The following is a 25,558-nucleotide window of genomic DNA, read 5'->3' as shown; positions in this document are numbered from 1 at the left end:
TAGGGAGCTTTTTCCTTGCCACCATCACCCTTGGCTTGCTCATCAGGGACAGTCTAATCATTAGGATTCATACACATTCACATTTCCTAAAAAACTTCCATAATTCCTTTGATTGAATTTGATTGTGTAAAGCTGCTATGCGACAGTGACAATTGTTAAAAGCGCTATACAAATAAAATTGTATTGAATTGATGAACTGTCCATGTATAAATACGGACGTAACTTTTTTTACAATCTTTGTACAATCTCTACCATGCAATCCCTTTGCATGCATACAAGAACAGGATCTTGGCGATCATAAGGCTCATCCCAGTGAGGTCAACTACGCTCTCTGTAATGCATAGACAGTGCATTGCAAAAGTATTCATACCCCTTGAACTTTTCCACATTTTGTCACGTTACAACCACAAACTAATTAGGTGACTTCTGAAGGCAATTGGTTCCACTGGATGTTACTTACCCTAGGGGTTCCAGAGTAAAGGAGGCTGAATACGAATTCACACAGATATTTTGAAAACCATTTATCATTTTCCTTCCACTTCACAACTACAGTAAGTGGCACTTTGTTTTGGTCCATCACATAAAATATCAATAAAATACATTAACGTTTGTGCTTGTAACGTGACAAAATGTGGAATGATTGCTTTTGCCAAGCACTGTACTGCATATATATTATAACATGTTAGTTCAACATGAGGCTTTTCTACACAAGAATGAATTTAAATGATACGACATCCTTTCCCTGCCTCATCTCGAATCATTGCGGATAGCAGACTGAAGCTTTCGGACATGACTGGCCATATGGATCTTAAAGGGACACAGTGTCATTGTCCTTCTCAGCTCCTAAAGAACAATCAGAGTGCAGACGACCTTTTTGATGAATTAATAATTAATACAGTAATTGGTGTGTCTGTGGTGGGGGGGAGGGGGAGGAGTGGGGGTTGTGTGGGTGCACCTGTCCACTGAGCACACAGCGGCGTCCATCCATGGACAGGAGCACCGCTGATTACCTTGATCCGCACAGCGGCAAAGGGCAAACAGGATATCAAATATTCACTATAGAGAACACACACAATTATGTGCGACTTAATGGAGTTTAAAGAGAAAATAAAGAGAAGCCGAATTGGGGGATAGAACCGGACAGTGGTTGACACACACACACACACACACACACACCTGTAGCTATGAGATGGAGTTAGCAGCTTAGGTCACCTTGCATCATTAGTATCGCCTCATTAAACAGCTCTCTTCGGTGTCATAAAGAGGTCCATCCATGACCATCAGGTAGTAATATTGAATATGTCATAACACAGCTCAAATGGCTGGTCATTTTCGACTGGAAAAAAATCACAAAGCAAGACTATGGCAGATATTAAAGTGATTTAAAATCAGCAGGCTTATCATAACCCAATGCTTCAAAGTTTAGCTGGATTGATATCTTCTAGGCTACTGCGCTCTCGCTTCTCTCTCTCTCTCTCTGTCCCTCTCTCGCTTGCTCTCTCTCACTCTGTCTCTCTTTGATTTTCCAATGTGTTTGTCCATCTATCTGATGTTGATGAATGCCTTCTGTCATCTTTGCTCACATTCTGCCCAAGTCTACACATCACGCCTCGTCAGCCCGACTTTGATATCCATTAAGGTGCAATTATGTTAAAGATCCTGTATCTGTTATTTGACATTTAGCCGTGCATGCAGATGAGCAGCAGTGAGGTCACGCTCTAATCGAAGGCCCGCACTCGGTGACTCTAAGTGCCTCTGAGGTTTACTAATTGGCCCTTGGAACGCTAATGCTAAAGAGTGATTGATGTGCTCTCACAAAGCCAGACTTTGTGATCTGCATTCAGCCAATCAAGGTACAGCAGAATAAATGGAATAAAAGAGAGGAAAAAAAAAAGAGAAGCAGGGCCCTGTTTCCATGGCGTCTGTCGAGCGAAAAAAAGAGAAAATGTGGTAAACAGGAGCTTAAATTAGGAGTGAGGCTGGGTTATCAGAGCGGTAAAGTAATACGATGATGGAAGATGATGGTTTTGTTTTTGTTTCGACCTTTTGTACGTCAGCGAGGGGATTCACCGCAGAGCAACAGAGGCTGTTTTTTTTCTGAGTTGGATAAAAGGTTAGGGGACTCGGGTGCTCGCTGCAGATCCCAACTGTTCAAACAGCTCACAGAGTGATTTCGTTTTGATATTTCATTTCTGTAGACATTTTTAGGGATTTCTAAGCGCTCCTAAGTAATCTCAGTCATCCATGCATTTTTATTTATGGTGTTGTTTCTCAAGCTGTGTGAACGTTCAGCCCTTTGCTTTTTAAAAATAAAACACCAAGGGATCGACTTGAATTCCTTTTCCAAAAATTGCTTCGGCTGTTTAAAACACAGTGGTACTAATAAAATGCCATGCAGTGCGATTATTCAGATTGGCTTATTTCATATTGCTTCTTCTTTTCTCTCTGAATTAATCATTAAAAAAAGAAGCCTGGCGTAGGAGGGTTGTTGCATGTTGTATTTTCAGGACTGGCAGCTTCTCAGAGGCAGTTTTTCAGTTGTTTTTTTTTTCTTTTTTTTTGGAGGATCACCTCTAGCGCGCATGGAAAATAAAGAGAGAAAGAGAAAGAGAGAGGCAGAGAGAGAGAGAGAAAGAAGAAAAAATAATAAATAAAAACAAGGGATATTTCCATTTTGAAACATTTTGGCACATTCTGCACCCACAGTGGGATTGGAGTTGAAAAGCACCTACCAACATGCGCCCTGCGGGTGGTCGAGAGGAAAATAAAAATAAAAAAAGAAAGTCAGAAACAACCAGAAGTACTCCTAAAGATGTCTGAAACCAGGCCTCGTTAAAACAGGATCTAGAGGAGGAGAGGATCGGTGCTGAAAAACGATGCTCTGACTTCACTGGGACCTCGTTACTGATTCAGAGCAGTCAGTAATTCAGACAAGGCCAGGTGAGTTTGAGGAAAAGCCTTCTCTGTATTCCCACATAGAATGAGCGAGTTGTCACATACAGTACCTGCTCTTTCTCTCTTTCTCTCTCTTTTTTATTAACCTTTCGATCAGACATTATAGACCGTGAGATAACAACTGGACCAAACGTGTCAAAACTGTTTTTCTAACAGACTTCAATTGCTCAGCTGGGATACATTTTATATAGTCTGTAAAAATAAATAAATAAATAAATAAATACAGCTGTGATATGTTGCACAAAACATTTAGTCTATGAGTGCATATACCTTAGCAGAGACAAGAAAATTGAGTAAGCCGCCTAAACCTGAATCCAGACCTTATTGACTTCCTGTCATTTTAATCCACATAATAACTATCCGCCGTAGCAGAATTAATCCTCTACGTGGTGTGAATCTTCCCATACTGTCTGAATTTCTTCTCCGGTATCCAGTATCACATCCTCTATGCAGAGCCCTGAGCCAAGGCCAAACACTTACTCAGTTGAGCAGCCTCGAAGCCATGCTCACTGAATCTTAACGTTCTTATTCCCCACAGAGAACATGCCTCGCATTGAACACTTCCTGCAGCAAGTACCATTTTACCAACCGTAACTTCTCCGATTTGCTCTCGTCCCCATACACTGCACTTGTCAAAATTTATACACAAAACCAGCTTTAAACTGCTACAGCAGGATGTGAGACATGGAAGACTCCTCTAATGTACAGGCACTGCTACAAATGTATGAGTGAAGGAGAAAAGACAAAAAAAAAAAAAAAAAACACATATTGCTATAACTGAATAGCGATTGGCATAAGCTCATTCTACCCAGACCAGGGATTTAATCAAACCTGCTGACTGCTCTATTCCCTAAGCTCACTCAAATAAAAGCTCGCCCACACAATACCAGGCCAATCTGCCACTGTTATACAATTGAGACTGACTCACATCACCACAGTCTGGAGGCACGGCATATGTGTGGATATATATGAACACATTTTTTCCCCCTGTCTCAACTGACGGTACATTTTTCTAAGATGTTTCTATGGATTTCGATATAAATGTTGAATTCTCATGATTCTCATAATCGTTGAATATTGATCCAGTAGTTTCTATACCAAGTGCTCAAATAATTTAAGTCTTATATTACTCAGACAAAGAAGACATCATTTAACAAAGAACACATCAAATCGTTGGGTTTTCTGTAAAGAGATTCAATTTATGTAACTTTTATGGAAGGAGTCTCCAGTGTTTTGTAAAAGTTAGAGGTAAAAATCTATAATTTTTCTAACACAGGAAAGTCAAAAAAAAAAGAAGAAAGAAATGATTTTATACTGAAAAAGTAATGATTATATAAATAATAGATGTAAAAACTTGTTTTATTGATGTTTCACAACATTAAATGTAACTATAATGACATGAAAGATATGATGCGTAAACATACTGTAGTTGTTTTCAAAACGTTGCGTAAGAGAAATAAATAAATATTTAATACATGCTGTTATCAAATTATAATTAGCATTGGTTTGGGTATAGTAACTTCATTTTATGTTGAGCAACATTAGACCACCCCATCATTGATTATTTTCCTATAACAGCATGCCCCATTATGTTTTATATCTTTCTTCACAGGGGCTATAAATGTGATATCTGCTTGTTTTGAAAGGCCCTCGGTTCACCCCTGAATTTTTAATAGTATGACTCGGCATGATGGTGTTTAATGACTCATATTAAAGTAGACACTTGGGCCTTTAATAATTACTAGTTGACAATAAATACAATATTTTATTTTACATAATCATAACTATTCACTGAGGTGGAATTAAATCTTCTACGTGGTGTGAATCTCATTGTCTGGATTTCTTCTCCAGTAGGCAGTATGACATGCTTTATGCTGAACCTAAGAACTGTGCACAAGACATTTTGTCAGAAAAAAAAAGTGATTTAAGATCACTTAAATTCTTGATGAAGTTGCATTGTAAAAACGGACAGTAAAAATTTACAGCAATGTTTAATAGTAAAAGTAAGAGCATTTCCACAGCCACAATTTAATGAGAACTTACAAAATTGGGACTAAACAGCTATATGGAATACAGAAAAAAAAAAAAAACACTTGTTAGTGAGACTAATCAGGATTCCATGTTTCACTTTTTAGGGTGCATAACGATTGGACTTTGGTGCAATATTGATCCTATACCAGAGCGATAGATGTGTCAGGTTAGGAAGGGAAGCACATGGAGTGGTGCACCCATCATGCACTGTACATGTCTCTGGACACAGTGTTATGATCAGTTGCTCAGGTCTAGACTCAGCACTGTAATGTGCCAATAAAATGAAGTCAGCTGACGACCTACATGTATCCAATAACAAGGTTATCACATCTATCAAGTTTTTCTTCCCTGATGGCACGGCGATATTCTAGGACTACACTTGGTGCTGTAATTAAAGCTAAAGGTGAACAAAAGACAACTTTGGGAAGTGAAACTTAATTTTGTATGTGTGTGTCTGTGCACCATTATGTCTTCTTATAATTATGACTTCTTACAAAATCAGCTAAGGTGGATTCTTTAAAACTGTCTTCAATATTAAACAACTATCTTCAGATTGTTTAAATTCCATTTAAATTTGTGGTATAAAGCTATTTAAATTTTAATTTACACTACTACTACTACTACTACTACTACTACTACTACTACTAATAATAATAATAATGAAAAATGGGAACAGTTTAACTTGACCATAGAGATGGTCTTGGACTCGACTGATCAGATAGCTGCTCACTGATGATCTCTGACTGCAGTAGTACAGTAGTACAGTAGTACAGGATTGAAATTCCCTCAAACAGTTTTGTAGCTGAGCCTTGTGTGACACAAATGAAACTGAATTTAATTGATTTGAATATTAAATGTCCTGAAATATGTTGACTTGACAGCAGGTTAGTAACTGTAGTACAAGAGGCCAGTCCTGGATGGCTTGATGGTAATAATCAGTTTATCCAGTTCCTCAACCCGTTCCCGCCCCTCTCCCTTGACCATATTTTCCCAATGTCATCTACTTCTGCAGACCCTCTTGAACAAAACTTCCCCCTCCCAAATAAAATGCAACAATCCCACCCCATCTCCCAATTAAAAAAGTTTGACCACTCCCACATAGCCACTACCATAAAATGCACAACTCCTCACACTTGTTACAGATATTTTTGTCCAATAACCCTACTCTTGTGGAAAGTTTGACCAATGCTGCATACTCTAAAAGAAAGTCTAATCTCATTACTTGACCAGTCACACCTTTTTCCACAAAATGTTTCACCAATAGCCCTTTTCCACTAGAATTTTGACCAAGCATACCCACTGCAATATAAAGTCATAGTCTACTAGAAAATTTGACCAGCGCTACCAAGCCTACAGAAGGTTTGGCCAATTCTACCTACTTCTGCAGAGTTTGATCAATGCTGGCCAAGCCTGCATAAAGTATCAATACTCCCAATGCCCAAGACTCTACCAGAAATTTTGACCAAGTCTACCCTCTCCAACATAAAGCGCTACTCTACTAGAAACTTTGACTAACGTTTTCCTTCTCCCAAAGCAAGTTTAAAGAATCCCACCTGCTTCTGCAGACCGTTTTATGCAATCCTGCAGATACTCTTGACTAATGGCACCCATTCCCTCAAAGTCTGGACAAGCCCTCTACTTCTGCCCTACAGTATACCTTAACCAGGATTACCAATTTTTCCCACTCCCACTGAAGGTCTGCCCAATTCTGTCCACTCCCACTAAAAATGTAACAATTCCCACGCACTCCCAAAGACAATGTTAAGAATTTCTCCAAAGTGACCAACTCTACCCAGCCCACAGAAATTTTGACCAACAACCATACTCACCAGAATCTTTGACTATCCTGTCCACTCCCACAGAAAGTTTGACCACATCCGCCATTCTTTCAGGCTGACTTGACTGATGCTCTATCCAAAAGTTTGGCCAATTGTCTCCCGCACAAACTTTCTACTAATTCTCTGCAGTATACTCCTGCGGAAATTTGACCAATCCCACCTACTTCTGCAGACAGTTTGTTTTATCCCACCAACTCCTGCAGACAGTTTAACCAAGTTTATTCTGCAATCTTCCCATCAAACAATCCATTCATAGCCACGTGAAAGTAAACGGTGCCTGTTCCCACAATTTTTTCTTGGGTTTCACAAGATCTACATTGCACAGTGGGAAAATGAACAAAACTGAAATTATACTCTCTTATAAAATTCCCTTTATTTTTAAACACGGTGCACAGGCACAACCCCATATTCTTGCCATATTTGCATTTCAAAGAAATTGTGAACTGGACACAGACTCAATACATAACAAGTCAACAATAGAAAATAATATTGATCAAATAATAGAAGTGAAATGATGGCCTATAATTTCTTTAGATGAACGACAACATGGCTAAAAACCAATTGTTGCTACCCATTAAAAAAAAAAACAACAACAAATTAGTTATGAATCTTTGTGGACAGACATTAACCTCCTGCAAGCTTTTAATTTTACGAGTTGTTGGCATACTGCATCTCCAATCTAATCCGCGGCGTTTTAGGGGCATGTAATCGATTCTGTGAGGAATGTTACTCTATTGTGGCTGATGTCCTGGAGAGCAGATTTCTGATGAGCTCATCAGAAGATTTGGTTTTGCACATTACCCTCGTTTAATCTAATGCAAAGCTAATTCCTAACTGAAAGGTTTCTGGGGAGACACATCCTTGCCAGAAGGTTCTATCTCCTAAGCATGTGCACATAAATGCATGATATCATCACAAAATCACACAAATAACAACCCCGGGAGTCTGAGTAGAGTTGGAGAAAATAGAGAAAAAGAGTAAAGGGAAGGGAGGAGGGGGTGATGAAAAGCAGACTTCACTCATTTAGTCTTCTAGGAATCCTCCTCTCGCAGTGTTGACACCAAATTTAGACGGAAATCATCTGAGATTCCTCCTTCAAAGTTTTATTTGGGGAAAATACGCAAAACTCGGGAAGTGTAGCATCAAAAATAGTACAACACTGCCAGATACACACAATCCATCATATAGGTATTTCAAAGCTCCTTCACAAATAAGTACCAGTCAGGGAAATAAAAGATCAATAAGATGGAGATAAACATATTTTTCTCGTTTTTCCCACAACACAAGACTCATAATTGATTTAGCAGGTTGAATTAAAGCTAAGACAAATCTCACCTTGCTGCTAAATGTTGTGCATCTGCTCTCTAAACAACAAAAGCCCTTTAAAAAGGCCAATCCTGATAACCAAATATATATTTTATACCCATGCTAGTGAAAGATTTACAGCCCAAGAGTTGCTTTCTAAGAGCTACCTGAGACATGACGGCGAACTTGAGCCATGCCAGAACCGAGAGGCGACACCAAAGAGCAGACCCTCGCCAGACAGCAGGGAGGAAACAATAGACATGACCCAGCAGATGGCCATTTGACCTCTGGCCTTGCAGTCAGGACTAAGCAAAATGACAGTGAGGACTGTACTGGGTAAAATATTCCATTGCTGACTTCCAATCCTTATTCGCTTCGCCTGTTTCATGATGCGACTCAATCTTCCTCAGTGCCACTCCGACAGTTCTATTTTCTCTCGTGTACCTCTGTCCATGTTGTTCAGTTTTCATTTCATTACTTTTAAAAACCAGATCATGCTTCAATAGCGACGCTAGTTGGGTCCCTCTGCAGCTGGTGGCTTATTAAGTTTCTATGGCAACCCTCTACATCCGTTCATGCAGTTTTTCATCCAACAGGGAGCCCTTGGGTAAAATGCTTCTATGTCTGTTAGTGTGTCTCTGTGTGTGTGCGCACATGCAATGGTAACAGGGTTGCACAGATTTAGGGAAAGGAACCAGATTGCGGTATTACTTATTGCTCCACGGTCCATTTAACCCATGATTGAATGCCCCAAATGCAGCGTGCACACTGACACGGACAACACCTTCATTTTTCTGCAGCAGATCACAGCGTAATGATCATAATCAACGCCGTTACGTCTGTGCACAGGGGATTCCCAGCTTTGAAAAAAAAAAAGGGTCTTCTTTGTTTGATCCAGGGGTTTCTCTGCTATTTCTCTTAAGCGGAGAATAAATTAAGATTAATGCAGATGTCTGTGCGAGTTAAGGCCATTGATCAGGCTGTGCTTCTTTTTTTCTCTTTTGCTTTTCCTTGTCCTTCATTTTCTTCACTTTGTTCGGTCCAACAGTCTTTTGAGGACAGCTGGAAAATAATTTAATGCAGTATAATTTAATAAGCCTGATTTCATTTTCATCGGGCAATTTACTATTCTATGTGAAGCTTATGTGAAAGCATTTCCAATAAAATAAAAATTTCTCAGGCCTGCGGATAATTAATTATTCCAGTTGCTGAGAAAGTGTCTGTCTTATCTTCAAATGACTCCGGGACGAAAGCATGAACACTGGATGAAGTATCTCGCATCCAATTTCATACAATCATGCGAAGGTCGCTCTGCTAACATAGGGTTATTAATATCTAATAAGATGATGGGTCGTCATATTAAAAGTAAAGAGAATCAATTTGAAAGGAGACAATGTTATTTCAGTAGATTTGATAAGCCTGCATATTTGATCGTATTAAACTGCCATTATATGCCTCGTATATTATCATTTTCATTCAAATCTCTCTTTTTTTCAGTTTTAACCTGTCTGCAGTCTGTCTGGTTCTTTCATCTGCCAAAATGACACTCGGACTTTATAATATCTTTATAATTTACCATAGGGTCAAAAAATCTAACTACACCACCAGGAACCTGTCTGTCTGGAGTTATATGGATAAAGGATATTTCCGAAGCAAGATTACAGTATTATTCTGTAATATAGGTGAATAAAAAAGGAGCATTATGGATATGACATTTTAACTTATATAGACTTGAATTGTAAAGAAAGTTTGTAACAAGATCAGTATCTGTTAAATGACATAACTCAGGCAAAATGAGCCAAAAAAAAAAAAAAAAAAATTGGCCCACGAATTGACCACAGTAAGAACTTAAGTGAAAAAAGTGAAGTACTAGAATCCAGTAAGGATGTAATATCGGCGTCATTTGATGTGGAGCTGCCATGCTTCTTCGGACATGTTTAAAACCCTGCTGAGGATGTGGTCGGAGCAAGACACAGGAAGGACTTAATAACGACGTAGTAATGATGGCGTTCTGACAGAAGTGTCTCTGAGTTGTTGCTACGACAATGGAGTTCTCACAAGGTAGATCTACACCATGTTGTTTAAGTTCATATTATGATCTTTACACTTAGGATCTTTGGCGGATGCCCCGTGAGGGTGAAGGGCCTTGCTCAAGGGCCCAACAGGATCAACTTTGTAGTGAAGGGGGACTGTACTTTTTAAGGTAACTAATTACATTACAAAATTACTGTCTTTAAAAAGTAATCAGTTTCATTACAGCATTACTTTCTGATAAAAGTAACTAGTTAAAGTACTTTTTTCATTGCAGAAAATGAAAAATCCTTTGTGATTCCTCATGCATATTGTTTTAATCAAGACCTTTATAATTATTCTACCATCATCACTCAGCGAAGTTTGGTCTGTCTGTCTGTCTTCATGAATCAATTTTAAAAGGAATCTCCAGAGTCAGCACTTAATAATTGTCAGAGGTAAACCTTTTACATTTTTTCCCACTAGCATCACAAACTAAATTACTTGTTTTAACAGTTTAGGAAAAAAAAAAAAGAACTCCTCAGAACTGTGTTCCGTACAGACCTGCTCTCACCCATGATGCGACTGACAGTTAGTGTAATTAATGACTGTTGGGGCACCTGTAATACATATAGTTACACTTCCCAGTGCTGTTATGCTCTATATCGTCACCTGTCCAATGCCTCTTGTCCAATCAGATTACTTGGTCAGAGCTAACGATTGTATAATTTGTATTAAGTGCTAACAAACTCAACCAGATTCCTCAAAGAAAAATACCATTTTTAGTTTCTGAATTTCAAGTTGTATTAACTGCTTAGAAACTGCTGGCTCACATTTCTCAGAAAGAAAAACCCAACACCACTTAATCTCAGGTTGCATTAACTGCTAGGAAAGTTCCTTTTAAATAAAAAAACAACAACTGGCATCTGTGTCTTAATTAACATTCTCGAGACATAAGTTATTTTTAATATAAAAAAAAATATTTATTACTAGAAAACAAACGTACATTTTTAACAGAAAAACCCAAATTCCGTATCTGAGCCTTGACTTGTATTGTAATATGATCCAGAATTTAATCAACAGTAGTCAATCTTGTTCAAATATACAATAACTATTAAAACTACTTTGGACGTGAATTAGCTGACTGTTAGCTTACATTTTTAGTAAATTACAATTAATGTAAAAACATTTAAACGTTTAAGAACCATATTCTGTAAAATCACATGATATAGTTTCAATTCAAAAGTGATTTAATTGCTATGCTAAATAAATTGCCATTACTACTAATGCTAATTAAGCATTGATACTCTCCTTCATTTTCTCTACCTCTCAACCTGTTCAGTCACCACCATGTAGATCAGGTAAGGTACATTGTCTAGGAGTTTTTTATGGGCAGCCGGATTATCATCCAAAGTCTCCTCTTCTCCAAAACAAACAGTCCCGGTCATTAAACCGGTAAAACACAAAATAAAGCAGTGTAACGGCCCACATGAGACAACCTGGGCGAGCAGTGCAAACGCTTCTCTATAGCATCATTTCCAGATGTCCAGACAAAGCACTTAATCTGGCTAAAAGAAACCGTTAAAATGATGAAAGTTACGGTGGTGAAGTGACTCAGGATTTGTTTCCCATAGCTTTTTCTCCCTCTTGCAGGCTGACAGGAAGAGAATCTGGAACCGTGTGCTGTCTCGGCCAGACTGTGATATTTACTGTTTACTGTTCTTCTGTTTACTGACTATCTGTTTCTGAGTTCCGTCTTGCTCTGAATTTCCTTTGATGGCATTCAGTCTGGCATTAAAGTTTCTTGACTTTAATACGTCATCCAAATATTATCTGGTGGGTATTTTTGATTAAATATTAAATATTGCTCAATGCTACTTGTTGCCGAGTAACTTTATTTATCAGGTTAATGTTGGCCAGATGAATACGTGCTGTTAGGGTATATATGGAACAAACTGGTACTGTATGTATGGCATATTTGATTTCTACTGGAACAGAAATTTGAGCTACACTAGCTCTTCTATTGGATCAGCCTTTGCTCATCTCATGTGCATCAGTGAGCCTTGGCCGTCCATGCCCCTGTCAGTGGGTAACCGGATTTCCTTCCTTGGAACATGTTTGGTATGTCCTGACCACTCCAGACTACAGTATAAACATCCCACAACTGCTACAGTTTCGGACATGCCTTGACCCAGGTGTCTAGCCATCACAATTTTGCCCTTGTCAAAGGCACTCAGTTAGATAGATAGATAGATAGATAGATAGATAGATAGATAGATAGATAGATAGATAGATAGATAGATAGATAGATAGATAGATTTGATATAAGCATGTGATTCAATAGAATTATTCATCAAGCTTATACACTTACTCACTCACTCACTCACTCACTCACTCATCTTTTATACCGCATTATCTTGTATTCAGGGTCAGGGTACACCATGGACATGGTGACAATCAATCGCAGGGCACACACATACACACACTACGGGCAATTTGGGAACGCCAATCGACTTAACCTGCATATCTTTGGACTGTGGGAGGAAACTGGAGTACCCGGAGGAAACCCACCAAGCACGGGGAGAACAGGCGAAGCTTACACACTTTAAATAAAAATACATAATAAAAAATACAATAAGACAGATATTGCACATGACAGTATTGCACATTTGTTTAATGAATAGCTTTTGTGTCTTATGTACAGATACATACAGTACAGTTGATTCTGTGAAATGTGTAGATGTGAGTGTGTGTAGTGCAAATAGTTCTTAACATTCCATGACCTTCCACTTGCCCATTTTTCTGCTTTAAACACATCGTTTGGGACAAAAATAAACACTGGCTGCCTAAAAAAATTTCCAGGCAGGTGCCATTGTAACGGGATAATCAATATTATTCATTTCACTTATAAATGGTCACAATGGTATGACTGATCGATGTGTATGTGGACCATATATTGTTTTTATTTAATTTTTTTTTTATTTTGTATTACATCCCTGTACATTTATGTAAATGATCCATTCAGCCAAGCTTGTGACAGCAGATCAGCGTTAAAATCAGATCAGCAGATGCAGGCCAAGTGTATCATACTCACATCAAACATCTGCACAGGAAAATCTGGCCATGGTAAGATGGACCAGATGGACAGGTTTGAATATTTCTGAAATTGCTCATCCCCTGGAATTTTCTGCCTCTGTAGTTTACATAGAATAGTGAAAAAGCAGGTAAAATGCAAGAGAGGAGACTCCAGCTCAATATAAATAATAATAATAAAAAAATCACCAGTCACAATTGCGGTGGCGTAGTGGTTAGCACAGTCATCTTGCACCTCCAGGGTCTGGGTTTGATTCCACTTTGGGTCAATGTGCATGGAGTTTGCATGTTCTCCTCGTGCTTGGTGGTAGTCCGGTTTCCTCCCACAGTTCGAAGACATGCAGGTTTGGCTAAGTTGTGTCCCCAAATTGTCTCGCAGTGTATGAGTGAATGTGTGTATGCCCTGTGATAGAACCTGGCCTCATGCACTAAATCTCCTGGGAAAGACTCCAGGCCCCCCGCGACCCTGTATCCAGAATTAAGCGGTATAGACGACGAATAAGTGGGAGTAAGATTTTTCTCTAAAAATCATATTACTTTGTAAACTAAATTGCTCTTGGTCAATGAATGCATGTTACTGAGGTCATGAGCAATCCAATATCTAACAACTCCTATCAATTTAAAGCGTCACGATTGTCCTTTTCCCTCAGCCGAGGAGCTCCCCTTCAAGCGTGTCTGGAACATGGGTTATCTCTGCATTCTTATCGTTCATATCACATGACTAACAGGATGTTAGAAGTTTTGAGGCAACTTCCTTTAGCTCCTATATTAAGGAACAGGATACATATTGTCAGACCATTCTGAGAGATTCACGTCATACCAAGAACAGATTAGATGAATGAGGAAGTGATGGTAATAAAAATAGTTTACTAGTAACCAAATAAAAACATTAAAGCTTGGGTCAGTTTTATTTATAGAGGTTGTCGCCCCAAAGCGGCTTTAAAGAAATCTGGATGGAATGTGATTTTAATAGACATGGGGGAAATGCAACACTAAAAAAGTCACTCAAGTGATTTTAAATCAAAAGTCAAATTTCCAATTACTTTTTGGTTCATGTACAACCTTGCATGTAAAATAGTTTAGAAAGGGTTAGTTTGGATTTCACTCGATGACACAAAATAAACTTCTTAAGTGTGTTTTAAATAAAAGCATATTCATTACTACAATGCACCTCCCCTGACTTGAGAATCAATATCAGTGCACGTCGATGCTGTTCTGGTGGCCCACCATGGGGACCTGGAGCCTATTCCAGGAGGCTTAGGGAATGAGGCAAGGTACACCCTGGACAGGGTGCTAATCCATCACAGGGCACACACACATACTCAATTTGGTAACGCCAATTATCCTAACCTGCATATCTTTGGACCGTGGGAGGAAACCCACCAAGCACGGGGAGAACATGCACACAGAGACAGGAATCGAGCCTGGCTGGGAATCGAACCCAAACCCTGGAGGTGAAAGACAACAGCGCTAACCACTACACCACCGTGCCACCTCTTACTTACACACTTTGTTTTGTTTTTTTTCCTATTCATTTTTTTTTCACCTGTCTGTATTTGCCACAGGCTGTTGCTGCTGTGTAAAATCCTCACCTCTTGCAGTGCCAGATTGTCTGCTGCTGGGTTTAGTGGTCTCTTTAAGTGGTTTGTTTTTCTCGCATGTAGAAGATCATGGCCTCATTGTATATCCTAACAGCTCAGACACAGGGGACATTTCACACATTCCAGCCGAAACCACAAGAAATGCGAAACTCTGAGACTGCGTCCACAGAAATGACATGGTTTCTCAAGCTCCAGGAAGAGGTGACGATAAAAGAGAAAAAGAAAAAAAAAAGCAGGAAGGACTGATAAATATAGGTGTGGACACATAAATATAGGTGTAAATATAGGTCTTGTTCATTCTGTGCTTACACACAAACACAGGAGATCAGAGACACTCGGGTAAAGTTCAGCGAATGCAAAACAGCATGGAGTGTTTGTGGTATTAAATGGTCAGACTTGAATTTAATTTAAATTCAGAGAAGTAACGAAATTAAGTACGAGCTCGTGTTTATGGGTCTCTCACTCCTCATGATTAATGGCTTGGGTATTTTGTTTGCGTTTGAAGGAGAAAAAGGTCTTAAAATTGCAAGAAAGAAAAGCAGAAGCTCAACTTTTAGAAACAGTGTCACACCATGCAACAGCCCTTAAACAATAAAACATTTCACCATTCACACGATTAACTTCAGCTTGTGAAACGCTCCATCATGAAATAGAATATACAACATGTTCCTGACGATGGGTCTGTCTTTAATAAATCTAAGGCTGGTAATGGGAAGAGAGGCACGCATGAACAGTATGATCATATCTTCAACGTGCAGGATGTGATGACCTCACACCCAGAAAATCACACAGACACACACAGTCTTAGTTTCATAACTTGTACTCTGAGCCCAGAGGAAATGATGTCATTACAGGCAGAGAAAAAAAAGGAACCGGGTCGTGCATTTCCTTTTAACCCCCTGACCCTTTCACATAAAGAATTCTTTATCCTCTATGGTTAAAAGTGGTTGATTAATTTTCCAGAACAGCAGCTCTGATAGAAGTTCTGGCTGTAAAGCAATTCATAGACTTATATCAATACGTGATGTACAAAATGTTCTTATACAGTATCTTTATAAAGACTTTTATTTTTTTTTTACGTTACATTGACATGCTTTCGCTTAATTATAAACAAAATTAAACAAAATTAATTAAAGTCATATTCTATGTTCATTAAATATAAACGTCTTAGTGCTGGTGAATTACTGTGAAATAAGAGAAAAACTTTAGGAAATAATCCACAGTACCACTGCCCTGGGTAAAGGTGAAGGTTTAGACGTTGTCCTCCTTCCATTACATCCTTCATGGTATAAAATTTAACAACCGTAATATTTAATCATGTGAGTCATTTTAATTAATTTATTATTTATTAGTTACCTGAGCAGTCTCTCAGTTGGTAAACTGATGTTAAAAAAGAAAACCCACTGATATATGAGGAGCGTTTAAATTAAACCAGGACTTTTTATTGTGCAGAATAACAACAATACAGAGAGTAAAAAAACTCCTTTTATTTCTCTATATAATCCCAATGCACTTATCCCAGTTTTGCACTAGTGCTTGGACACCATCAAGGTAGAAAGAACCATGATCGGACTACCCACTGAACTCCTTTAGTGCCTCAAACATGTGTAAATGACTTTACACACAAAGTCAGAACTGTATGAGGGATGTGACAATAACTCCCAGTTCCTGTATTGTGCAAGTGAATGATTGTGTGTACGGATCCCACAGACAGGTGCGTCTCGTCTGCAGATTGGTGATAAGTTATCCATTATGGGTTTTTTTTGTTTTGTTTTTTTAAGGATCAGACGCTCCACTCGTTGAATGTTTACAAAACATCTGCATCGCCATTCATGGATGTGCGGCCTTCTTTAAAATATTTGAATTGTTTTCACAATTGTGCAGTGCATGTGTTAGAGTTGAAAATATGTAAATGTCTTAAGATGACATATTTAAAACCTTGCTTGTTTTGTCTTTATTATTTTTTGGGGACTTTTTCTTTTTTTTAAATATATGATTATCTCTCATTTATTGTCACTATTTTTTTTTTTATACAAATAAATGCAGCTGCCAGTGTTCGTGGATGAAGTGTGCTGTTGTACCCAAGTCCTTACTGACAATCGTAGCTCTTGACGGTAGTGTGTATGGGCTGCTAGTGGGTCCTCAGTGTGACAGAGAACAAATCAGACGTGACAAATTCTATAACTGGAAGTTGGAGATGCGCTAAAAGGTAACAGTTCTGAGAACAGTTTAGAATCACAGAACCAGTTCAAACTAATATAGAACTGTTCTAAGAACTGTTTTTGTTTGCAGGTCTACTAAGAGTGTGTCACGCTTTCTAAAACTTGAATTTATTTGTGTTAAATCTTTTTAGGAATTTTAAATAAATTGCAATTCTTGATGCATTAATGCCGACGGGTTTCGTTTTAAACAACAAGATATATTCAGACGTTCTTTTTACCGAATGTATTTATACAGGGGGGAAAAAGGTTAATCTTTCTTGTTAGGGAAACAATTAAAGGTTCTGTACAGCATAACCTTTATAAGGGTAAAGAAAAGTTTCTTCTAGGGTTCTTTGGGCAGTTAATGGCTCGAGGTTGGAACTTTTCCTGATTGATTTTTTTTCATGATTGATTAGCTTTTTTCATCCATGAATTTTCATTAGCGGATGTTTTGTTTTTTTTTGCTCTGATTTGGCACTTCTCTTGCCCTTTAAAAAAAGAAATCTATGACTAATTACTTGCTGTTTACTGTATATTGCTTGTGTTCCACTATAGCAGGTATTTTTGGTGTTCTTTAAGTGGAAAACAAACTCTGGCAGTAGGGGTGGTTTTTTTTTTTTTCCATCTGGCTATATTCGGACTGTTTTTGCACCCGGTTCCAAAAGAGGTGTTAAATGTAATATATGCACAAGCAGTGCATGTTTCGTGATTTTCTTGGTGATTAAGAGATTATCCAAAAACGCACAAACGGGTCATCTTGGCCTTGGAGGAATATAAGGGTTAATGAGTTGCTGAGTGGTTTCTGTGAATCTGCCTCTGTTGTACATTCCTCATCTAATCTGCCGAGGGCCGGTGAGTGGGCCGTGCTGGAACCGACGAGTCACTGCGAGAGAATGCGATGAACTCAAGCCTCAGAAATCCTTACCGCCAGGGAGACCTCGGCATATCTGCTCCGTACTTCTGTAGCAGAAGGAGGATCATGGAAGAGGTTTAAATCTCCCTATCACTCACATGTGACATAACCGCGAGCAGCGCGAGACCTTTCCTCCCATGCTCCGTATCCACTGTGTTTATTTGTCCAACATATGAGCAGAGAGTGATGAGAAGAGATAAGGAGAAAGAAAGAGAGCAGATGGGGAGACTATGAGGAAAAACATGACTTGTGTGAAACTAGGGCCTGGGAAGGGGAAAGGGGATCAGACACTAAAGCGAGAGAGAGACAGAGAGAGAGACAGAGAGAGAGAGAGAGAGAGAGACAGGTTGGGTGTTAGGAAGCCAGCAAAGCACACATTCCATTAGGCAGTAAATATTGACTCAGCAGCGGACAACTGGTTTCTATTGCAGGGCAAACAAAGGCATTGTTCAGATAGAGGGTCAGTGCATACGTGTGTATGTGTGTGTGTGTTTGGGTGTGTGGCGCACATTTTATACCGGTGAGAGATAAGTACTGTAGGCAGTCTGTGCTTGCCCGGCTGCCTCGCGCTCTCTCTCGTCATCACCAGGCCTAAGCGCTCAGACATAAAGGTTTTACTGAGCCAGACAGAGACTGGAGGTCATTCATCAGACTGATGTGGCCTATTGGGCTTTGTATCTGAGAATCAGGAAATAGTGAGCCAGGTCTGATTAAAGACAGTCATGCCAAATGAAAAAAAATCCAGAAAAGCATGTGCACTCGGTGCATTCAGAGTAAAATCCAAAGTGTTGAGTTTATATGAACTAATCTTATGTAAAGACGGTAAGTTTCAATCATTTTAGTGACTTTTAGTTTTTTGAATTTCGTTCGTATCAAAATGAACGAATCTTTTTATGAGTCATTTAGTTTATTTCGTTCTTTTCTTCAGAAATGAAATAAAATGTTTAACTTTCAATAAACAGACCCCCAACATGTCTACATACAAAAATTTGGGCTAGTAATAAAAATATTACAATGCAGCTAAGGACATATGATGATAAACAGAATGAGCAGCTCACCTCTTATATCTTCTGGTCTGAGTCGTTCATTCTTTTGAATCTATTGCACCGCATAGCGTCAATGGGAGTCACGTGACAAAAGAATAAATGACCAGAATTGCTTAATTCTTTTTCCAATGTATAGCACTGCATAGCGTCTATGGGGGTCACGTGACAAAAGAACGAACGATATGGCCCAAAAGACTCAAAGGTAACTACTCATTTCTGTTTTCATTACATAACCTATGGTGGTTTTACCATGCTTTGCGTGCGTCCAGTAAAAAATGAACGAATTACTCTCTGAGACTACTCCTTCTTCGACCCATCACTAGTAAAGACTGTCGGGTGTTACTTCCGTGCTCAGTCAATTCAATGCTGCACATTTTGCTGTATAGGTAAACATTTTAATCTGGAGTTTATCCAAGGAATATGATGCAGGAACAATGCTTTAGGGTAATTTTGTATAGGCAATATACCTACCGACATGCTCTATAGGAAACATCTGAGAACATCTAAAAAGAAAACAAACACAACTGGAAAGACTGTGAAAGCTTGGAACTATGAGGCAGTGATGCTACCACTTGGGGCATGCTGTTAAAGGAAAGTAATAAACTATGGGGTGGAATAATTACCTCTGCTTTGTGTCAGGGTGCTAGTTACTACCTGGAAGTTCATTTTTTTTCCCTATAAAAAACATTCTCTGAGGAGTCTTATCCTCCTTGCACTGTTTTAGTTTTTTGCTGTGCAGTGTACCAAATCAGGAGTGAGTTGCTGTAATCTTTTATCTTATAGCAGATTTTAAAGACTTTTTATGTCACCTACCTTTAACAGAATTTTTTGTCTCTTTGAAAATTATTTTATTTCTTATTGTTTTAAAGCCCTGACCCTGGAAAATCCTTCCATAAATGTTAAACAAATATGTATTTACAGGAAAGAACATCAGTGGTGCAGCATAGTGGCGTAGTGATTAGCACTATAGCCTCGCACCTCCTGTGTGTTCCCAAATTCCCCATAATGTGTGAATAAGTGTGTGAGTGTGTGCATACAGTACTGTATGTGCACGGCGATAGACTGGCCCCCTGTCCAGGGTGTACCCCGTCTCCAGGTTTCCTGCGACCATGTGTAGGATAAACAGTATAGAAGATGAAAATAGAAGATGACTAGGAAGGATGTAATCACAGGCATGTCTTTGCTAAGAATCTTTAGGATTGACAAAAACATAAGCAGTATGGCTAGGAATCAGGAATGACACTTAGCACTAGTGTGATTTGGTGGCCTAGTTGTGACCGTAAGGTTGCAAGTTTGAGCCTCGGCCCGGGCACCGGGTAACGACCTTGGGCAAGTTGTTTACACACAGTTGCCAAGCAGTATAATTTGGTACCAAGGCTGGGAGGTAAACAGGCACATTCTGCTATACACTCACCCCATACCCACGGGGTTGTGGCGTGAGACAGTGTCTGACTGACGGCTATGAAAACAGTGATCAGTGCTGCCTTTGTGGTCCGGCAAGGACTTTACTACTTTTAGGATTAGCCTTAACAAAAACAAGAACCAAAACAGGAAAACCAGTGTCTCACAATATTGTACATACTGTATGCACAGAAAGAAAACTAAACAAAAATATCAGATAAGTAACAAAGAAATCTTTAGGGCGGGGGGGCATTACTAATTAGTACTAATTAGGAAGGAGTTGTACTAATTAGGACTACCCTAAGAGAACTGGAGACTATAAGCAAACAGGAAGAAAACAGAGAAACAGTAAGACATATTGAATGGGATGTTGGGAAGTCCTAAAAAAAAAAAAAAAACAAGGGTAAAAAATACGCGAAGGTATAAGAGCTGCTGCAATCAGTGATTCACATGGGGTAAAACACTGCAAACACTGTGACATTTTGTTGACCATGGTGACGTTATTGTTGAAGTCTTTCGGCTGCTCCCGTCAACAGGTCGCCACAGCGAACCATCCAATTCACACAACAACACATTTGGCACACATTTTACACCCGATGCCTTTCCATGCTTGGAACCGGCACCATATCCAGAGGCTGGGGCTTGGATGGTGAGTGCATTAAACTGTAAAAATGATATTAGTGCATTAATGTACACCTGTGACCTGAATTATGCCAGCTCTACTATCCAAGCTACTGTTATGAAAAATAGATCACCACCTTCCGACCAATCAGAATTGAGAATTCTGTAGCGTTTTAGGTCCTGGGTATCAACACTGCATTTAAGGTATATTTTTGACCCTATTGAGCAAACGTTTGGTGTTCGTTACTAAGCGCAGGATTATATAAAGAGCTTTAGCTGCAAACCGTAGACTACACCCAGTCATACTACACCTCTTGCACAATGCAATATTCTCATAGGCTTTAAGTACATTCGAAACAATGCAGCATTATTTTTTCATACATAAGGAACCCTGCCCATGTGGGTGAACTTTACACCACCTGACTGTGGTTATTACAGGTGTGGCTCTCATGATGGATTAGAAAAGTAAACCTGGCCTTGCGCCATCTCAGGTTCAGACAAGCGAGGCCCCGCCCACTTCCTGTGATGAAACGCTGATGTACGGTAACCTCGCCAAATGTTGCTGCGGTCACGTTGCACACTGGCTTACACAGCGCATTACACTGAGCATTACGCATTCTTCTCTGAATGCTGCATGTGCTTACACACACGTCTTACACACACACACACACACACACACACATTTTTGTATTGGTGCTTCGGTGCAATGCAGGTTTGCCTCTGTGTCTTAAATATGGCTGGAATGTCACACTAAATGCACACACACACACACTGGACACGTGGTGGCTTTGGGAACACCATCTGATTGCGGTCAGATGTTTTGGATTTGACACAAAGTCTGTTGTCTTGTTCCATTTTCCATCACGTAATCTTAAACAGAGCCAGATTGAGATTTCTGCCCTAAACCTGTCAACAAAAAAAAAAACACATCAACAACAACAACGACAACGACAACAACAACAAATCAAAACCGTAGTGTGTTTACTTAATGCCCTGTGGACATTAGGGCACAGTCAGCTTCTCTGTCTAAAACTGACAAAAACACACACTCACACACACACACACAAACACAGGAAGTGCATAGTAGCACATTCCATGCGATTACCGCGACATGCCAGGACCTTTTCATTGTGTTGGATGTGGAGTGCTGGCGGCTGGACTGCATCCAAATCAACCAGTTCATTCATAAACAAACCTCGCCAGGGTCTGGGGCACATGGGGATCACATCAGAAGAAAGAAAGTCTGTGATTACCTCTCTCTTTCTCTCTCTCTCTCTCTCTGGCTCTCTACTTTTGGAGCAAAATATATTGAGGGATTTGGTACTAGAAAACAAAAACCCTGGTCTTTTATTAATGATTCCAGTTATACCAGTAAGTTGTGGTTTAGATGTGATCTTTGTTCTGATTGGCTGCGGTACACACCATGCACTAAAATGCAACAATCAAGCAAAATAGTAAAATAAAAAGTGGCGTCACATGAAAAGTGACATTATTTTCTTAAATTGAACTTATAATAATAATAATAATAATAATAATAATAATAACTGTTTGTTCGTTTTTATTTTTGATTACGTATGCAGTACTACTTCATTCTATAGTTACGACAGCCTTATGCAACATCACATCATTTATTTTCACCCACAGTTGAATTACTTTTTGTCTAAGATCTTTAATTAATAACAGAAAATTCGAACTGCTCCATAAAATCTTCACCAGCACATCCCAAAGATTATAGGCGGGTTTAGGTCAGGACTCTGTGGTGGCCAGTTCCTGTGTGAAAATGATTCCTCATGCTCCCAGAAGAACTCTTTCCCAATTTGAGTCATGGAATATACCCCGTGCCATCAGGGAAGAAAGACACCATGGATGGTCGTCAGCTTGCCACATAACATTGCTGAGTCTAGACCTGAGCAACTGAAGCAACCCCAGATCATGACACTGTCTCCAGAGGCTTGTACAGTGGCCACAGTGCATGATGGGTTCATCGCTTCATGCGCTTCCCTCCTTACCCTGACACGCCCATCACTATGGAATAGGGTCAATCATGACTCATCAACACATGATCTTTTTCATTGCTCCAAAGTCCAGTCTTTATGCTCCCTAGCAAAGTGAAACCTTTTTTCTGAGGAATCTCACCAACAAGTTTCCTTATGAACACACAGATCGTTAGTCTCTGTAACATTGTGACTGAGGGGGAATAATCTTACTTTCACAGCTGTGATTTTCACTGTGCTTTTCTTTTCACGATTCAACTTATCAGGCATGCAAGTGATCTCCAATCATGATCATTCATGTTTTTTCTGAACATATTTCTTCTACATGGTTTGTGGATCAGGACTATTTGCACTATTATTAAAATGCATTTAATGATTGCGTTTTACAATTATTAAATGGGTTTCTTAACCCGATTCTAGGCATTTCTGCGATCTTCTTAGTTGGTGTCCCTACATGATGTTGGACAATAATTCAACCCTTCTGAAACACAGTAACAACTTTTACCCCATGACCACGGAATACATCTTCCAACAAGGATGTTTTAGAAATAACAAGCTAGGCTAGGGTTGAAAGAATTGCTGGCAGTTTACTCATTTTACTTACTGCAGTAATTATCCAATAAAACCAATAAAGTATCTGCTTATTTATTTATTTGTTTGTTTGTTTGTTTGTTTGTTTGTATTTGAAAAGCTGGAAAGTCAATAATACACAGCTTATTATCAATAATACTAATTTCAATTAATATTGTCCCGCATGCTGCATACTCCATTATCAGAAATCTTTTTTTGTTGCTAGGCAACATAATGGGCAAAGATTTTGGTTATTCTATAGACATAAACAATGGCCTAATGTTTAGGATTACTGTTTATTATTTTATTATTATGAATTATTTGTTAGTAATATTCATAATTATCAATTAATCTATTTTCTCATCAGTTTGTGCATTAATGTGGAAAATAAAAAATATATATATATATAATTCTTTTATATATATTTTTTGTCACTCTTTATCTTTCTGTACCCATGGCTATATTGAGTGTAAAGTGTATGTACTGTTATTGATATGCACAGTCGTGAAGTAGTTTTGCCTGCTGTAAATGTGACAAATAAATCTGGAATCCCAAAAAAAAAAAAAGATTTACTCAGACATAAAGGAAAAAATTAAATACTGTCAGTATTTCAGTTAATCTTATTGGTTTCAGGTTTATTGAGGTGTCTGGGCGTTACAGTTAGTTTTGTGCAATATTGTCAATTTTGTTTCCTTTACTTCATCAGTTTTTATCTTGCCGTTATTGCTAATAAAATGTACAACCCCTTTGTAAGCAGTAAGCAGATTACAAGTGCTACAGTGGCACAATAATTACTTTTACGATATGAAGTGAAGGTTATGAGTTCAAATCCCAGGACTGCCAGAAAGCCCCTGACATTTACTGTCATCACTGTGAATTAACTCGAACCCCAGATTCTCTTCTCTCCTGTTTGGTTCTTCTTATTTTTATAAATGTGCAGAGGGAAAATGTCCTGCTTGCCATCTCTTCACACAACCTCTAAATGTCAGATTTTACTATCCGAGGGCAAAAAAAAAAAAAAAAAAAAAAAGAAAGACAGAAGTAGAGTGAAAAGAGGAGTATCATTTGAATAATGTCTGTGTCAGCGCCTGGGCCTCTGCTCCAGCCCCCGGCTCCAGGGGGAAAGTCCTCTACAATTTACCACAACATGATGATACACACCGGCCCAGGCTCTCCGCCTGCCGTGGGGGAGGGAGGCCTCACCTGCTCACATTTCACAGCACATATCGATTTATGCCCTACGGTTTCAGCTTCATACGTTTATTTATTTAATTTTATTCTTTGTGATGATATAAAGTTTCCTTGTAGGCTGACGTTGCAGGGGGAAGAAAAGTCTTAGCTGGCATAAAGAACAAGAATTCATCTTTGCCACAACATTATTTTTTTTCCCCCTTCAGGTATTAAATATTGTTCCACGTTGAATTCGGTGCAGCACAAAGTACAACACATATCAGTGCTCGCTCTCTGCGCTGTGTAATGTAAACCGGTTGTCTGGAGATGAAATCGAAACAAATGAAATATATGATGCTGAGTTTAGGCTTCCTGCAGGTTCTAGCAAGACAGTTTAAGCATCGATCTAAAGGTTTTATTTATTTTGCCCTAAACAAAAATGACAAAAGTTACGCTCTGAATGTATTACCCGATTAATTAGTTAGGTTAGCAAAGACTGTTTACCCTGTAAGCAACATCAGCTTGATATTTTCTTCAAAATTTAGTCAAGCACTTGGTGGTATTGTCGGAAAATTCGCCATAGAAGTCATTAAAGAAAATATATGTTAAATAAAAAAGAAGAGGTTTTGCAGACGTCTAGTCAAAGTCCGGACGTAAATCCAATTAAGATGACCTTAAACAGGCCATTCATGCTTGAAAACTCTCCAATAAGGCTGAATTTAAGAAGACTGGGTCAAAATTCTTCCACAGTGATGTGAAAGACGCATTGCCACGTATCACGAACGCTTGATTACAGTTGTTTCCGCCAA

This window comes from Clarias gariepinus, chromosome 4 (genome assembly GCF_024256425.1).
Source record: "Clarias gariepinus isolate MV-2021 ecotype Netherlands chromosome 4, CGAR_prim_01v2, whole genome shotgun sequence".
Classification (NCBI taxonomy): domain Eukaryota; kingdom Metazoa; phylum Chordata; class Actinopteri; order Siluriformes; family Clariidae; genus Clarias; species Clarias gariepinus.
This window is presented reverse-complemented; position numbering follows the sequence as displayed.